The 17,216-nt window shown below is 35.2% G+C and overlaps 1 pseudogene; it reads right to left on the reverse strand.

Moving 5' to 3' along the window:
- Positions 1 to 15,071: 15,071 nt before the first annotated feature.
- On the reverse strand, positions 15,072 to 15,834 carry LOC129656131 (zinc finger CCHC domain-containing protein 17-like; annotated as a pseudogene).
- Between the last annotated feature and the right edge of the window lie 1,382 nt (positions 15,835 to 17,216).

Raw genomic sequence — 17,216 nt, forward strand, 5'->3', positions numbered from 1 at the left:
TCTAGACTCATTTAAGTCCATGTGGATTTTGATGCAGAAAATGCTATCTAATATATTTTATTTAATATTAAATCTATAAATACCTTAAAAAATCTTAAAAATTTAAACAAATAATATAAGGGAACTCACTTTAGTCAATATAATAATTATTGTGATAGATATGTTTTTTTAAAGTCACGATCTGTGTAATGTATTTTTTTCATTATTTACTAGCAAAGAAAATTTAGACCACAAGCAAACTTAATTTATACTTTTATTTGAAAGGTGTGACTCTCCTGGATGTTCCACGTATAATAAATATAAAATCACAAAAGGATACACCCATCCTCTTAAAATAATATGACTTGTCAGCTATTGTTTTAACTAGATAACTTACATAAAGTTTCATTCACAGTTTAATGATGGGTATGACACATCATGTCCATTTAAAACTTTGAGAATAGGTTTAATAAAAGTTCTATAAAGCTTTCAAAAGCAATGATTTCTGGTGATAGGAGTGTGAAGTTCAGAAGCCATAGATTTTACACTTTAATTAAAATTTCTCATATTCCTCTCTTTTGCTGGATGTGGTTGTCCAAAGTAGCTCTGTGATTGTTTAACATTGTATATTAGAACAGAATCAAAATATGAGGATTCTTGACCCCAAACAAACAGATTTTTGTTAGTTGTGGCTGCTACATTAAGAATCTTTGTTGATGTTAAATTTTTTAGACAGTTTAACGTTTAGATCCAGTGATTTGTGCAGATAGCAATTAGATTTGACAAGAGACAAGGGACAGTGATAGCAAGTAACCATATTAAGAATGTGGACTGTGGAGAAGATTGTGCCGTTCTGGGTGATGTGTTAAAGGAACAATAATAAACTTACTTGTGGCTGTTTTATTGGCAGATCTAATAGCTAGTACCAATACACATTGAACAAATACCAATTTTTAGGAAACTTTACAAGAAATCTTTTTTATATAGTGTCCTTTTCCCAATATATGGGAAGTTGACAATATTGATTTTATGTAGTGTACTATATTATAGGATTTCTTTCCTAGTACTCAAAAGTTCTTGCTTTTGTTTCAATAGAAAATCATGCTCTAGTTTGGAACTGGTATAGAATCAATTAAAATAGAAATAGTGTCTGAGTAGAATGGCCCTAACTTATAGGTAGAAAACAGAAAGGCATGGAATCTGGATGTTTCAGGGGTCAAAAGAAAGAGCATCAGTCTGAAAGACACACTTGTGGAAAATTAAGCCTAAGGGGAACATGGCTTTAAAAGGCCTTTTTAATCCATTTTTCTATTGGAAAAGACATATTATATTTGAATTCTTGCTTTAGAAATAAAGTTACCTAAGGGGGTTTGTTTAAGACTGTATTAGCAGTGTTTGTCAATATAAAATACAGACACTGGTGTCTAAGAGTCTGGCTTTTCCTCCTTGCTGCAGTTTAGATATTAGGGAGGAGGACTGTTTGTTAATTAATGATGGTAAAGTTATAGATTAACACACTTGTTATTGTCTGGTTTGGCTCTTAGTGTCCAAAGATGTTCCCATTTGATCGTTGGTTTTCTCTTGATGTAATTATTTTCCAGTCCATATCCACACAGAATACAAAATTTTATGAGTCTTGGATAAGCTTACAGTAAATTCTTATGATATATAGGTGTCATGATAATCTTCTATTTCAGATCCAGTTATTTGGTGTATGGTCATAATTCCACATTTTATACGTGAAATCCTTACAACACAGAGAATCTAAGTAAATTCCCCATAGACACCCAGATAATATTTAGAACCCATTTTCTAAGTCCTCAGGATATTTTCTTTCTAACACATCCTCTAAAACTCCAATATTTCAATTTTTCTTATAATTTTACTCTTCCTGGTATCTGACAGTACTTATATTATTCTTATCAGATGAATTCAATGATTCATCTGATTTAAACTTTTTCAAGCTCAAATATTGTAAATATAGACGTGAATGTGCAAACAGATCTTAAAGGTCTATAGTGTACTTATACATAGGTTTTTCTAAAAAATTAGGAAGATTTTATAGGCCAAATTAATGTTAATGCAGAGACAAACATAAATCACAATTAAAGGAATAGCTTGAGCTTTTACCCAAGTTGCAGTGTTTCAGTAAAACAAGGAAGAATTTAATCTCAATTAAGTCAGGTCAATTTAATAAGCTCCCAGATGAAAATATTGGCTAAAAGATTGGAATGACAAATATTTGTCACATAGTACATTCAGTGGAAAATTTTAAATAAGATTAGTAAATATTACTGAGTGAGTGATTTTCACACACCAAAGAACAGAAATAAAATCACGTCTTTAATATATTTAATACAAATTAGAATTATATTTGCTTTCTTTTATTTCAGCTTTTAAGTATTCAAAGCTATCTTGAATAAAGAACGACAGAATGACTCGAATTAGAATAGAGTCAAAATAAAAGTCTCGAGTTTACTAAACCCTTGTCCACTGCTGTTATGCTTTTTATGAAAATTGCATGTAATACTAGCCCTTTAGGACCCCCAGAGGGTGATTTCTCACTGTGTAGTCACTCCAGTGTTCTTGCCTGGAGAATCCCAGGGGCGGGGGAGCCTGGTGGGCTGACGTCTATGGGGTCACACAGAGTCGGACATGACTGAAGTGACTTAGCAGCAGCAGCAGGAGCAGTCACCCAGCTTATCAATCAAGGAAATATACTTCTTACACTTGAAGGATGACTGTTCCCAAATCAGACCTCACACACAGCACTGAGTTCACTTGAAAAATGGTATAGGTAACTATTACGGTCTTAAAATTTACCAATATAGAAACGTATCTGTTGACCATTATGTCTTCATCAAAAGGTTTTCCTTTTTCATTAACCATAAACAGTAACTGTAAATAACTGTGCTCATTATTTTCCTCAATTTTTAAAAACAAAATGTAGAAATAACTCTAAAAAAAATAAAGAGTTGAAACATGGAGGAAGGAAATTTAAAGAGGGAGAGTGGAAGAAAGGAAGGAGGAGAGGAAGGGAGAAGAGGGAGGAGGAGAAAGAGAGAGAAAGAGAGCGAGATTTTCTTCTGATCTATTTTGGTGCGTAATTCAAGGTAATAAATAGAGTGGCAAAATTGACTCTGAGAAACCACACCTAAAATAATCAGCATTTTGTCCAAGGAAAGATGTCTCATAGATTCACATAATTTGGTCAAGAACAGAAGGCTTTAAAATTTGTAAAGGATAGATTTTAATCCTCAAAGCAGCTAATTAAGCTTCCTCTGTACAACATACAGTTTTAAGTTAACAGTAATTAATATAGCCAGCTTGGAACCTAAGGAAGCTAAAGCCAGCAAGTGCTTTTTGGTTCACTCAAGAGGATGCGGTTTGATTGCTGGCGCCAGTAAACAGGTTGGGAATTGTCAACATTGTAATTAGCAGCAAGTTTCTGGATTCTCAGCCTGCCAGACTAGTGGGCTGATGCTTGGAGCAGTTGCCCCAGGGGGGAGAGGGAAAAACAAAGGAAGGGAATTTGAGCAACCTTGCAATGCTCTGCCAGCATATGCCACTGGACCAATGTTTTTCTTGGCAAAGGTCTATTTTAAGACATCTAGCAGTGGTTTCCACAAAATATGAAGCTCACCATAGCAACCAAAATGGCAAGTATCTCTAGGAACATTTCTTTGATTGGATATCAGGTCAAAATTGTTTTCAGAGCTACATTGCCTTATGTGCAGTATAGGCTATGCTCTGCAAAATGTGGTTATTAGCAGTATGATTAAAAGGGTTAAAATCTGTTTTGGCAGCAATCCTGTAACACTCTGATGTAAAGCAGTCAAAGAATAAAGTTATGTAAACCTTATTAACCCTTTGTGTCATACAAACAGAAGGAAATGTCAACCTTAATACCACCAAGAATTCAATCTTCAGTACGAAAATGATAATTTAAATGTAGTTTTCTTAGTTCATAGCCACAGGGTTGTTGTGGAGAAAGGTTGTCAGAGATTTAAATATCCAAACAGGGTCTGTTTGCAGGGGCTCTGAGACTAAAAGCTACATTAATAAAATTTATGGGTAATTTATAACCCAAATGAACAAAGATTAGACTAGCTTTTAGAACCTACTTGATAAAAGTTTGTGTGTGTGTGTAAAATTTCACTAATCATACAGCAGAATAGGATTTGAAAAGTGAAAGTGAAAGTCACACAGTCGTCTTCGACTCTTTGCAACACCATGGACTATAGAGTCCATGAAATTCTCCAGGCCAGAATACTGGAGTAGGTAGCTGTTCCCTTCTCCAGGGAATCTTCCCACCCCAGGGATCGAACCCAGGTCTCCCACATTGGAGGCAGATTCTTTACCAGCTGAGCCACCAGGGATACCCATACAAGTAACATACATACTCTGAGTAGCTACAGAATAGGTAATAAATCTATCCATCTACCTATCTTGTGACAAAAGCATAATAACAAACACTTTTACTTTTTCTTTAAAGCAGCTCTGCTGTGTATTAATTTTACCTTCCAGTTGAAAAAGGTCAAGGTTAAAAAAAAAAGAAGAAGATCAAGGTTGCTGAGCGTTGCTAAAATACACTTTTTAATTTCACCCAAAAAATGCTTGGAATCATATCAGGGATATTTTTACTGTCACTTTCTACCTTTGCCAAAATAGGAGGAGGCTTCAGAGATATAAACAGGATATAGAGAAACAACAAAATAGCTTTCTATACTGTAAAAAAAAAAGTCTCAAATGGATCGATGTGCTATATTAAGCAATTGCCATGTGGCAGTTTCTGCAGGTGGATTATCAAAAGGGCCCAAGAAATGGCTGTGTCTATCTGGCACCCAGGTGTCTGGCGTTACATTTAACAGATCTTTTGTAGAGAGAAGGATTACTCATATTTGTTGGAGAGAGTACAATTCTCTAATCCTCCACGACAGAATCCGTATTGGAGTCAACCAGCAACGCAATTCTTAGCCACTTTCTTCTAGACTCACAGAAATTTTTCACAATTATTTATTAATTTTAGTGGAATTAGATGCCTACAGGTGGCCCCATCATATACCTCCAGGCAGAGAACCTGCTATAAATTTTTAAGTTACTTTAACTTAGCAGTGTGTTGTCTTACAGCAACAGTTCATTCAGTTTGTGAGGAAAGGGAGAAAGAAGCAGAGTCTTTCGTGTTAAGCAACATTACAGTTCTTCCCCACCTTCGAAGGTGGTAGAGGGAGTTTCCCAGAAGCAGTCCTGCTGGCACTGGCGTGTGCGTGGGGCCCATGTCTCCCGAGAGAGTCAGAGGGAGGGTCGCAGCCAGCAGGCCTCAGTACTGTGTCCGGGGACTGGTGCGTTGAGTGTCAGTTTTAAAAAATAGAAGCAGAGCAGTAGGACTTTTCCTTTTATTTCTTTTTTTCTTTCTTCCTTTAAAGAGAGAAAAAGCCTTGAAATGACCTCTGTTATGGAAGTGTTTTGTCTTCAGTGGTTTCTCATAATGTGTTAGAAAAAATTAGCTCAACCTTATTCAGGCATTTGGGTTTATCAGATGTTATTGCAGTTTCTCCCCTACCACCCATCCTATACGCTTTAATTGTTTTTCCCGGGCTTTTTGGTTACTAGTCAGTGAGAGGAGGACAGAACTCCTTCATAACTCTTTAGTCATTGGGTTTCATGCTCATCTTTTCTTCGCAATGATGTAATTGTCATTCGGTGTATTCAGTTAAATCCCCTTGCATATGTTGGGGTACAATTCTCAGAACTGATGAAAAAACAAAGATAATATCTGTGTTACAATAATTACACTTTAAAAGCAGAAATTATATTAACATTTCAAGGGATATATACAGGTCTATTTAAGCCTCAGAAGTCCTAGTTCTAGGTTATAAAACTTTTTCACAACCACAAAATCTGGTTTCCACCATTCTAGTCTCATTAAACCTGTAGCTTATACTACAAGCGGGCTTCCCAGGTGGCACAATGGAAAAGAATCCACTTGCCAATGCAGGAGATGGAAGGGCTTGATCCCTGGGTAAGAAGTTCCCGTGTAGGAGGAAATGGCAGCCTGCTCCAGTATTCTTGCCTGGAAAATCACATGGACAGAGAAGCCTGGCAGTCCAGAGGGCTGCAAAGAGTCAGACACGATTGAGCACATGCACATAGGTACTACAAGTAACAATGATAATATGTTTATTTTGGATATATTTATTTTGCTTGTACAGGGTCATAGATGCAGTGTTAAAATGAGAACTTTTTAAATGTAGAAACAGGATTTATTGTAATGCTGATAGCGTAGACATGGGCAAAATTAGTAACTGAAAGCTAATTTGACATTTATTAAGTCATCTGCCTTAATGCTAGGATATTTAAACCATCCCACAATTCATTTTACAACTTCTGACAAACACACTGAGATGAAGCAGCTTGTATAGTCAAAAGAGTAAGATGCCTGTCCAAATAAATTGGTAAATAATCTATCATGCATACTCTTCATGAGGAAGGTATTCAGGTCTATCAGCATTTATTAAGCATCTACTATTACCTGGCATTCTTCTAAATGTTGAAGTTACATTGTCCTTAAATCAATCATTCCTTATGGAACATCTCACAGTTCAGGGTCTTAAGGTCTCTGTGGGGATTCAAAAGAAAGTAAAGTAACATCTTACTTTCAAGAAGTTAAAAGATTGTGGTTGATATAATGAATATTACATTGTGCAAAGGTGAATTGTTGCAATAAGTTGCTACCATTGTATCTATTCACCAGAAGACACTTACCCATCACAATATTAATATAATAATAATAATCCTTTCTAAAAGGATTTTATTCCCTTAGCTTATAGACTAGTTTTTAGAACCAAAGAGACCAAGGAAGCACCTGATAAGAAAAAAATTAAGTACACATTTTTTAACCTCAAAGCAATAATTACTTTATTACCATTTCTAAGTTATGATAATACCATTTATAACTACATAATTGTCCTAGGAAAAATTGTTAGTGTATCTATGGTTACCAGAAAATTTATTTTAGTAACTATTAAAATAATATTGAATACAAGCAATTCCCAAATCCATTAATAATCTTAAGCTTCACAGTCAATAAATGCCTTTTGAGACTGTGATGATAGGCTTTCTCAAAGAAGGTGCTAAAAGTGCTCTGCTGCATTCAGATCAGTGGTTCTCAAAATGTGGTATCTTGGTAGGTAATCTCAGCATCACTTGGGAACTTGTTAGAAGCACAGATTCCCAGATGGCATCACAGGCCCACTGAATCCAAAAATCTGGAGGTGAGGGCGTGCTAGTCTCTGTTTCAACAAGCATGATTCTGATGCCTGCTAGAGCTTGAGAACTACTGCTTCCTATTCCTTAAAAATAATTCACAATTAAAGTCAGGTTCTATGCAACACTGACTCAAACAATTTAGGCTGTGTTATAGATTTATAGTAATGCTTTATTATTAATTACTGATTATAGCAGATATTTAAATTCAAAATGCAGACTTCACCCTACTGGAGAATTCTGTAACATTTGGGAAATATTTCAGGTTCCCAAATATTCCACTTTATTTGGAGATCTATTTATATGGAGCATACATAGTACTCTTATTAGTCTATATAATTCTCTTAATAGTACTCTTATTGCTAATAGATTTATAATTATGATAATACATATTGAATTTCCCCAAAATTTAAAACTTTCTTTTGATGTAAGTTATTAGCATTATAGTAATTCCAGTAGCTACCTAAATTTTCCTCTGGTATTAAATTGTGTCTCAGTCCAGAAGTAAGGAGAATCAGCTTCATTTTGTAAAAGATATAAAGCATTGAGTAAGAACTTTAAATGCTGTTTGTGTGTGTTATTGTCCCATGGACCATTGCTAACATTTTCTCATTCACCAATGACACAAAGAATTTTTAAATTTTCATGTAAGTGAATTGCCTGATACAAATTCTTTGAGCATTCACAAAACATTCCAGTAAGTAATAAAATAGTATAAAATACATTTCCTAAGTATATTTATTAGAACTGCATTTGTTTACAAATTTACTTAGAATATAGATTATTATATAATAGTAAAAAGAATGTTACTGATTAAACAATTAGATTGTATCAGTTCTCATTATGCCAATTGGAGACTTTCATAAAACTACAATATGTTTTTAGCTTGTCAGACCACAGCTTTTTATTCAAGCTTTCATGGAAATACTAGAAATTTAAAGGCTAAAATAATTCAGCTCTAAAGTGCAAGGAATTTTTTCTGTTTACACTTTAAATTCAAATTAAAAGGACGACGATTCAACTGTATCACTCTGGATTGTAAGGGCTGGAATAGTTCTCTGATACATAAAAGTCGGCTTTTGCATTTAACACAAACAATAATTTCAAACCACCTTTCGGTTAATATTAACTGATTGGTAATAAAACTTGAATTTTTCTCAGTTTAACATCTTCCTTCTATTAATAAGACACTGTACTGGCTTATGACAAAGTATAAACTTAGTCATATACATTATAGGATACCAGAATATATGATGAAGAACTGATGATAATATTTCTTAGCAAAAATACAACCATTACTAATATATAAAGAGAGAAGGTGATAGTTCAAATATCAAAAAAATCACCTAGTGGAGAATATGTATAACATAGTATTTTACTTCATAATTTTAATGCAATAATGTGTTCTGTAGTATCCTGTTTTCTCAAAATAATTTTGACAGTTGTTCCATTACTTGATAAAATAATAGAACTTTCTGTCTCTAAAAATACATTCTGACTATAAGCAAAAGACTATAAATTCATTTTAGAACATGATCTTATTTCTTTTTCACAGAAGAGATAAGCAACCCTGTCCAGACTTACACACTGGAGTTAAGAGAATCTTAGTGGAGGAACAATTTATGCACACCCAGTTTAAATAGAATGATTGACGAGATATGTTAGAAATCCAAGTTATTCTTATGGAGGAAAAAAATCCATTATTTTGACAGTTAACATTTTAAAATAAAGCACTTCAGACTAACTAGAAAGGAAAATGAAATCATTTAGTGAGTCTGAAGTTTGATGGATTTCATTATTAAATTAAATAGGCACTAATTTAAAGGTTAGTACTTTAGTCCTCAAAGAAGTTTTACTGTAAAAAGGATGCAGAATAAGTACCAAGTAGCCTATATGTAGGCAGAAATGGTACTGACAATACAGAAATGTCAAAACAGTTTATTTTTCTCTTGTATTTTTATTAAATGTTTCAGCTTATTATTGGTTCTAGTTCTTAAGTTAAGGGGTATATTCAAAGGTATTCAATTATTACATTGTTGATGTTTCACTCATTCATTTTTTAGGTAGCAAATTAAACATTTTAAAGGAAAAATCAGTTTGAAAATTTTGTTAAAATTATAAAGCCCATTACAGTCTTTCTCAAATGAGTATACAGATTTATTTTTTAGCCTACATCTCATATGATTTATTGTGGGCCTATGCCGCTGGTTATCTTACCACTGTGCATTTATTCTTAGTATAAATTAATACACTGATAGCTGGAAACTAGCAGTTTAACATCTCTATTCTAAAATGCTTGAATCCTTCTGCAAAACTGACTTAGTCATATCTCTTGACCATTTCATTGAAAACTGCTCTCTGATGCTACTTAGAAAGTTTTTCAATATGCTTACAAAAGTAGGTCTCTGCAGAAAAATTTTAACAATTATCTACCTGAAAATGTTGTTAGTTTTTGAACTGTAATTTTTAAATAACGTATGTGTTAAAGTTTGTAGTAAATAAAATTTCACATTTATAAGAAACTAAATATTTAATATGTTACCATCCAAAAGTGAGTGATGAATTCCATTAAGAACTGTTACTAGGATTTTTATTTATAATAGGAAACTATTGCAATTAAAATTATGTGGTAACTATACACTTATAAAGTAATTATTAAGACTGTGTTTAAAATAATTTTAATTTTTAGACACTGGTTTTTAGCATAAGAGTTCACAGTCTTTCTTACATGAATTATGTTTTTTCTCCTAAAATACTCAAATGTTTATGTAACAAAGATTTTCCTTTAAAGAAGGTAATGTGATGTTTTTAGCCATACAGGAAAAGATACTAAAGAAATAAAAATGAAAGTACACTCTGGACATGTATTAAGTCCAGGTATTAAAAATAACATATTAAAATAGGAACTATTAGGTATAATGTGTGTATTAAATTGAATTATTTATATTACCCATGCATTCTGTTCTTTATTTTTGATATATATTGATTTTAATGCCATGATTGGATCACTCACAAGAAGCCAACCAGATCACAATTTTAGCTTTTCCCTCAAATTACTTGTAGATAAGAGTCCAAGAATGACTTACTGCAACATGGTCTATTTTCTTGGATCAAAATGAATTGTTGTGCATTATAAATCATACTCCATGATGTTTTTGTAATGATTCATGAAACTACAGGGCTGACATTTTAGTGCAAATATTGCCACAGAATGCTAATAAAGCAGGAAAGCTAATTGCAAAATACTTCTAGATGATGATAAAGCATTCAGATAATTTAAATTCCTTTCTATCACTATATATAATGCTTCTTAGAAATCTATAAATACAAGCCAAAATATTTTGGTGGCTAAATTAATAAGAATTATTACTAATCAAAGCTAGGCCATTATAAAAGATCATCACATGATAAATTTGCTTTTACATCTCTTTGAAAAACAAAACCACTTACAAAATGTCCAGTCTTTAATATGATTCAGTATCTTAGTCTAATGTAGGAACAATAATAATATACAAAGTTATCATTTATATCCTCTTAAAATTGTGCTTTATTTTTCTTAAAAAAACTTTATATCAAATATGAAATTATGTTCTGATTTATTAATTTTTATCCTAATTAATCTTGGTTTCTTAGTATTTAAAAAGGAATCCTATATATCTCACAGATATGTCATATTCATTAGTTAAATTTATTTAGATATATTTAAAAATGTAAAATAATATTTTAATAATCCTCACTTGTTAGTCATATTCATTTATTTGAAAAAACTAGGCTATTGTGTTGAGGAAGACACTACTTATTTTCAATCAAGAGATAAAAATCAAATTTGACTTAAAAGATTCTGAAATGATTTCCCAAAATGATATTTGGAGAATGGTGATTACTGTTTTCATCTTCCTCTCTTTAACTTTACATGTTGTTTATCAGCAGAAAGAACACTTATGGTAAAAATATGTTTACAAAAATTTGTTTTAAAAGAATTAGCTTCATGCAATTTCTCTCCAGTTTTTAGTAGGATGGATATTTATATGGGTTTGGTGTTTTACATTTATTATACTACAAAATTACACTAATTAGAGGGATGGAATGGGGAGGGAGGAGAGAGGAGGGTTCGGGATGGGGAACACATGTATACCTGTGGCGGATTCATTTTGATATTTGGCAAAACTAATACAATTATGTAAAGTTTAAAAATAAAAAAAAAATAAATAAAAGTATCTTTTAAAGCTCAAAAAAAAAAAAGAAAGAAATGGCTACAGAAATTAATTATTTTGAAAAATACATTAAATTCTGTTTTAATTTCCTTTAGTAGTATATTTTTAATAACTTTATGAATAATTAAATGTTATACATACATATCTATATATTTGATTTACATTAATTTTTGAAGATTACTGTGTTTCCAATTTGTCTTTACTGTATTATTTTATTTTCCTCTAAGATATCTAATTTTAACCAGAAAAGTGATTTGTCATTCTGAATTTCTTGGTATAGCAAATTTAAAATTTAAACTACAAATAGAGGTAGATGGAAATACATCTACTTCATGTTTAATGTGGTCTTAATTTCTGTGAATTTCATGCTCTCTTATCCCCTTCATCTCTTTCTGCAAGTGACCACTTTGTCACATGCTTAAACTGAAGGAGAATGAAAAACTGTAATAAAAGGCCCACCATCAGCATAAAGTGAGGCATTTTGAGCTCTGTGGTGCAAAGTGAAAGTATAATATTCATTGCAAAGAAGACTTAGAGTTCTATTATCCTGTCATTTATACTTAAAGGCACTTCGATTTCTAGAGTACGTTAAACAAAGGAAGTTTGGAATGGATGTCTCTTTTAAAATTTTGTAGAATTGGAATCCTGAGGCTTGAAAACCACTGAATACTTTCAGCCATGCTCCAAACAACATGGACAAGATGTTCCAGACAAGATGTAAGAAGCTATAAGTGTCAAAATATGTGAGGATAAAACAGGGAGCTGATTTTGTGATTTCGCTTATATCACAGCCACTGAGGGAATGGGTTAGTACGCTGCAACTTACTCCCCAGTTCTGGAGAACTGTGCAGTTCTGCTTCTGGCCTTGAAACTGGGATTTCCTGCTGAAGTGAAAACTAGGTTTATGTTGTCCTGAAGGGTCAGGAACAAACTAGGTTGTAATTACGGAAACAGTATCTCTGGGCTCAGTCCTAAATCCTCTAATAATCTTGGGCATTGATTTGATTGATAACCGGAACCTCACAGGGTGGAACATCTCCCCTCAAGCCTCAGTCCTGATGGACTCTGGGTACATGTACAGGATGAAAGACTCTGTCTTTGAATTAACATTAGAATTGTTTTCAGTGTTTAGAGCTGCAAGAGACTTAAATGGTCATTTTGTACAATCACTCATTTTAAAGATGAGAAAAATGAGCATTAGAGAAATCACAACTTCCCGTTTTAATACTGTTTTCTCCAAGAAAATTCCTGCCGATAGTAACAACTCCAAAGTCATAGATCAAGTCTAATCAGAACGTATGTGGTTTAACCTGGGTTCTGATCCCTGCTGGCTCAGATGGTAAAGAATCTGCCTGCAATGCTGGAGACCTATGTCTGATCTCTGGGTTGGGAATATCCCCTGGAGAAGGGAAATGGCTACCCACTCCAGTATTTTTGCCTGGAGAATTCGGTGGACAGGGAAGCCTGGCATGCTACAGTCTTTGGGGTCAAACCTGCATATATATATATATATATAGTATCAGGAATTTAATCAGAAACCTGAAATGGAACCAATTGACTCACAGTGAAATAAATACAAAGTAAAGCAATGATTTCGGCTTAAGCTGTCTTGTTCAGTGGTCTGAAAGAATGTCACAAACAAGCTAAGACACTGCAAACAGTGGTTTTCTGGCTGTGACCACTGGCTGTTACTTCTAACATAGCAGAATTGTCTTGGGGGAATGGAAGAAGTGAGCACCACTTCTTACCACGTTCTCCCTCATACTGCCAGTCTCCCTCTGCCCCTGTGCTGGATGTAGCAGAGACCATCCACCAATCAGACCAGGGTGGATAGGCCAACAGGGAGGGACCAATCACTATGTTCAATTACAGCCAGACTCACCCCCCACAGCAGTTCCTGTGGCTCTAGCCTGGACTCCTGTATGGGATTCTGGCAGTGGCAGCTGGAGAGGGTAATAGGACCTTCTGCTGAATGAAGTTGGGTGAATGAATGGGTGAGCTGCAGGGGTCACTTGCAAAGGAACCAAGAGTGATAAGGAAACAACTCAATTGAGGCCTATGCTTTTAATCAGATCAGATCAGATCAGATCAGTTGCTCAGTCGTGTCCGACTCTTTGCAACCCCATGAATTGCAGCACACCAGGCTTCCCTGTCTATCACCAACTCGAGTCAGTGATGCCATCCAGCCATCTCATCCTCTGTCGTCCCCTTCTCCTCCTGCCCCCAATCCCTCCCAGCATCAGAGTCTTTTCCAATGCGTCAACTCTTCGCATGAGGTGGCCAAAGTACTGGAGTTTCAGCTTTAGCATCATTCCTTCCAAAGAAATCCCAGGGCTGATCTCACTCAGAATGGACTGGTTGGATCTCCTTGCAGTCCAAGGGACTCTCAAGAGTCTTCTCCAACACCACACTTCAAAAGCATCAATTCCTCCGTGCTCAGTCTTCTTCAGAGTCCAACTCTCACATCCATACATGATTACTGGAAAAACCATAGCCTTGACTAGACGAACCTTTGTTGGCAAAGTAATGTCTCTGCTTTTGAATATGCTATCTAGGTTGGTCATAACTTTCCTTCCAAGGAGTAAGCGTCTTTTAATTTCATGGCTGCAGTCACCATCTGTAGTGATTTTGGAGCCCAGAAAAATAAAGTCTGACACTGTTCCACTGTTTCCCCATCTATTTCCCATTAAGTGATGGGACCGGATGCCATAATCTTCATTTTCTGAATGTTGAGCTTTAAGCCAACTTTTTCACTCTCCACTTTCACTTTCATCAAGAGGCTTTTGAGTTCCTCTTCACTTTCTGCCATAAGGGTGGTGTCATCTGCATATCTGAGGTTATTGATATTTCTCCCTGAAATCTTGATTCCAGTTTGTGTTTCTTCCAGTCCAGCGTTTCTCATGATGTACTCTGCATAGAAGTTAAATAAACAGGGTGGCAATATACAGCCTTGACCAACTCCTTTTCCTATTTGGAACCAGTCTCTTGTTTCATGTCCAGTTCTAACTGTTGCTTCCTGACCTGCACACAAATTTCTCAAGAGGCAGGTCAGGTGGTCTGGTATTCCCATGTCTTTCAGAATTTTCCACAGTTTATTGTGATCCACACAGTCAAAGGCTTTGGCATAGTCAATAAAGCAGAAATAGATGTTTTTCTGGAACTCTCTTGCTTTTTCGATGATCCTGCGGATGTTGGCAATTTGATCTTTGGTTCCTCTGCCTTTTCTAAAACCAGCTTGAACATCAGGAAGTTCACGGTTCACATATTGCTGAAGCCTGGCTTGGAGAATTTTGAGCATTACTTTACTAGCGTGTGAGATGAGTGCAATTGTGCAGTAGTTTGAGCATTCTTTGGCATTGCCTTTGTTTGGGATTGGAATGAAAACTGACCTTTTCCAGTCCTGTGGCCACTGCTGAGTTTTCCAAATTTGCTGGCATATTGAGTGCAGCACTTTCACAGCATCATCTTTCAGGATTTGGAATAGCTCAACTGGAATGCTTTTAATACCTGACTCCAAAACTTGCCTGTGGCATGAGGGATGCCATCTCCCACAGAAGAGAAGAGGGTGGGAGGCCTTATTCTTAGTAGTGAGTCTTTCTAGGAGCCAGGGCTTCAAAGCACAGGCTCCTGGTTCCTTCTCTCAAACACTCTTTCTACTCTCTACCGTCACTCCTTGTGCTTCTTCTTGTGCTTCTTCTTCTTCTGTTTCTTTGCTGCCTTGCTGTCCTTTGACATGTGCCTTGCCCTCTTGCCTGTATCATTCTCAGAGTCTGAGCTGTCAAGGTTAGATGACTTCCTGTCTCTATGTTTCTTTTACTTCTTTCTTTTTCTAGAAGAATTTCTTGTCGGGTCAGGCTTTTCAAACTCTGCTGATTTTGCCTCTTCCTTCTCCTCTTCCTCATTGGGTATCAGAGAGTACTTGGTCCCACCTGGTTGCATGAAACAATCATTTGCAAAGTGGCCTTTACAGCCACACTTCTTGCAGGTAGTGTTCAGGACAGACTCGAGGGTGATCTGTCCAGTGTAATCCTGGAAGGACAGCCTCCGCCTCTCTTCTTGCTCAGTGATAACCTTGTTGGGATCAAGGTCCTTCCCATTCCCTTGGTTGACAACTTTCAGGGAGAGGGATACTTTAATCCTATCATTTTCCATCTTTCGGCCAATAAGCTTCACCCACACTTTTTCTCCAACATCTACTATCTCAGAGGGCTTATCCATGTGACAGGGTAAGTCTAGTTCAATGGACTAGACATTGCTTCTGACAGCCTGGGATTTTGATTAAGGCTCCATAGTCTGTGACCATAGCAGCATCTCCTTGGAAAACAGTGTGGAGAGCAGGCAAGTTCTCCACGGTCTTGGGTCTTCCTGAATTCATCCTTAATGTTCTATGGTTCCTCCATTTCTCCCCTGCTAAAGCTAATTGAAGTGTTTGAGTGTCAGTCTCTAGTTTCACCTCGCAGCATTGCACAAAACACCAAAACCCAATCAGTCAAACCTGCCAATATTTCTATGATCATCTCTATTATTGTTGTAAAAAATTCCTTCCTCACATAGTTTATCCTAATTATTCCATTCTTTACTCAATCACTGAGTACTTTTCTGAAACTTATTTAGTTTATAAGCTATTTCTATGCCTTTATTTGAAGTGAAAATACTGTTTCAAACATATCATGACAAATGAACATGGGATTCTTTTCTCTTTATGAAACATAAAGATTAGAAAGACAATCGATGTTTGGTTATTACTCTCAATATTTACATTAACATTAAAAATAACTGATTTTTCACATTCAGCACATCTCATTGGTATTCCCATGATGGAACATCCCCTCCTTTTCTGTGTAAATCTGATTAAGGGGCTGTTCCTGCTGTCAAAACTTCCATTCCATTTCAACAACAATCCCATTTACACAAGGACCTCAAGGTTGAACATTGAAAGTACCTAACCATTACTGAATATTGAATCATTTCTCTCCGCATAAAATTGCAAATATGGTCTGAGAGCCAATTTCCCGATTACCTTGGTTGAGTAGGACTAATTACTTCTAAACTGGGTACAGCCACGGTCTGCCAAAGCAATGCTGGATTCTTCCAATATCAGGAGAACTCTGCCCACCCAGTGATTGTCTCATACTGAATGCTCTAAGATTACTCATGCTTATAGTAATGCTTCACTTTTAAAATAATGCTAATTGCAAATAATCATAATAGTACAATTTATCTGAATACCTACCACATGGCAGCATCATATAAAGTATCTATTATTTCATTTACTTCTGAAAATGTGGCAGGTATTATTATTGACACTTTATAAACAGGAAAGTTGAGTTTCATAGGGATTGTCACATACCCAAAGCCACAGAGCTAATAAGTTCAAGAGCCTAAGGCTATTTTATATTGATGCTTCACTACCATTTCCATGTTTTCTTAAAATAACCAGTGAAGATAAATGATGCCTGAGAAGAGCATCAGTTTGCAAATTAGTAGAACTGAGCTCTGTTCCTGCTTCAGCCACTAGCTGAAAGGTGATCTTAAACCAGCACTTTATTTCTCATTTCCTTCATTGGTAGAATTAAGTGATAGAACTAGCTTTAGCCTTCTGTGATTTTACGTAATCTCAGAGAAATTTTGTTTGTTTGTTTGTTTGTTTTGAGAAAGAAAATTTGGGGAAAAATTCATTCACAATAGTAATGCCATTGAACAGTATTTCTCTGTTAATTCCAGTTTCTCATCTGACTTCATGGCTTCAATCACAGA

The sequence above is a fragment of the Bubalus kerabau genome, chromosome 6 (assembly GCF_029407905.1).
Source record: "Bubalus kerabau isolate K-KA32 ecotype Philippines breed swamp buffalo chromosome 6, PCC_UOA_SB_1v2, whole genome shotgun sequence".
Classification (NCBI taxonomy): domain Eukaryota; kingdom Metazoa; phylum Chordata; class Mammalia; order Artiodactyla; family Bovidae; genus Bubalus; species Bubalus kerabau.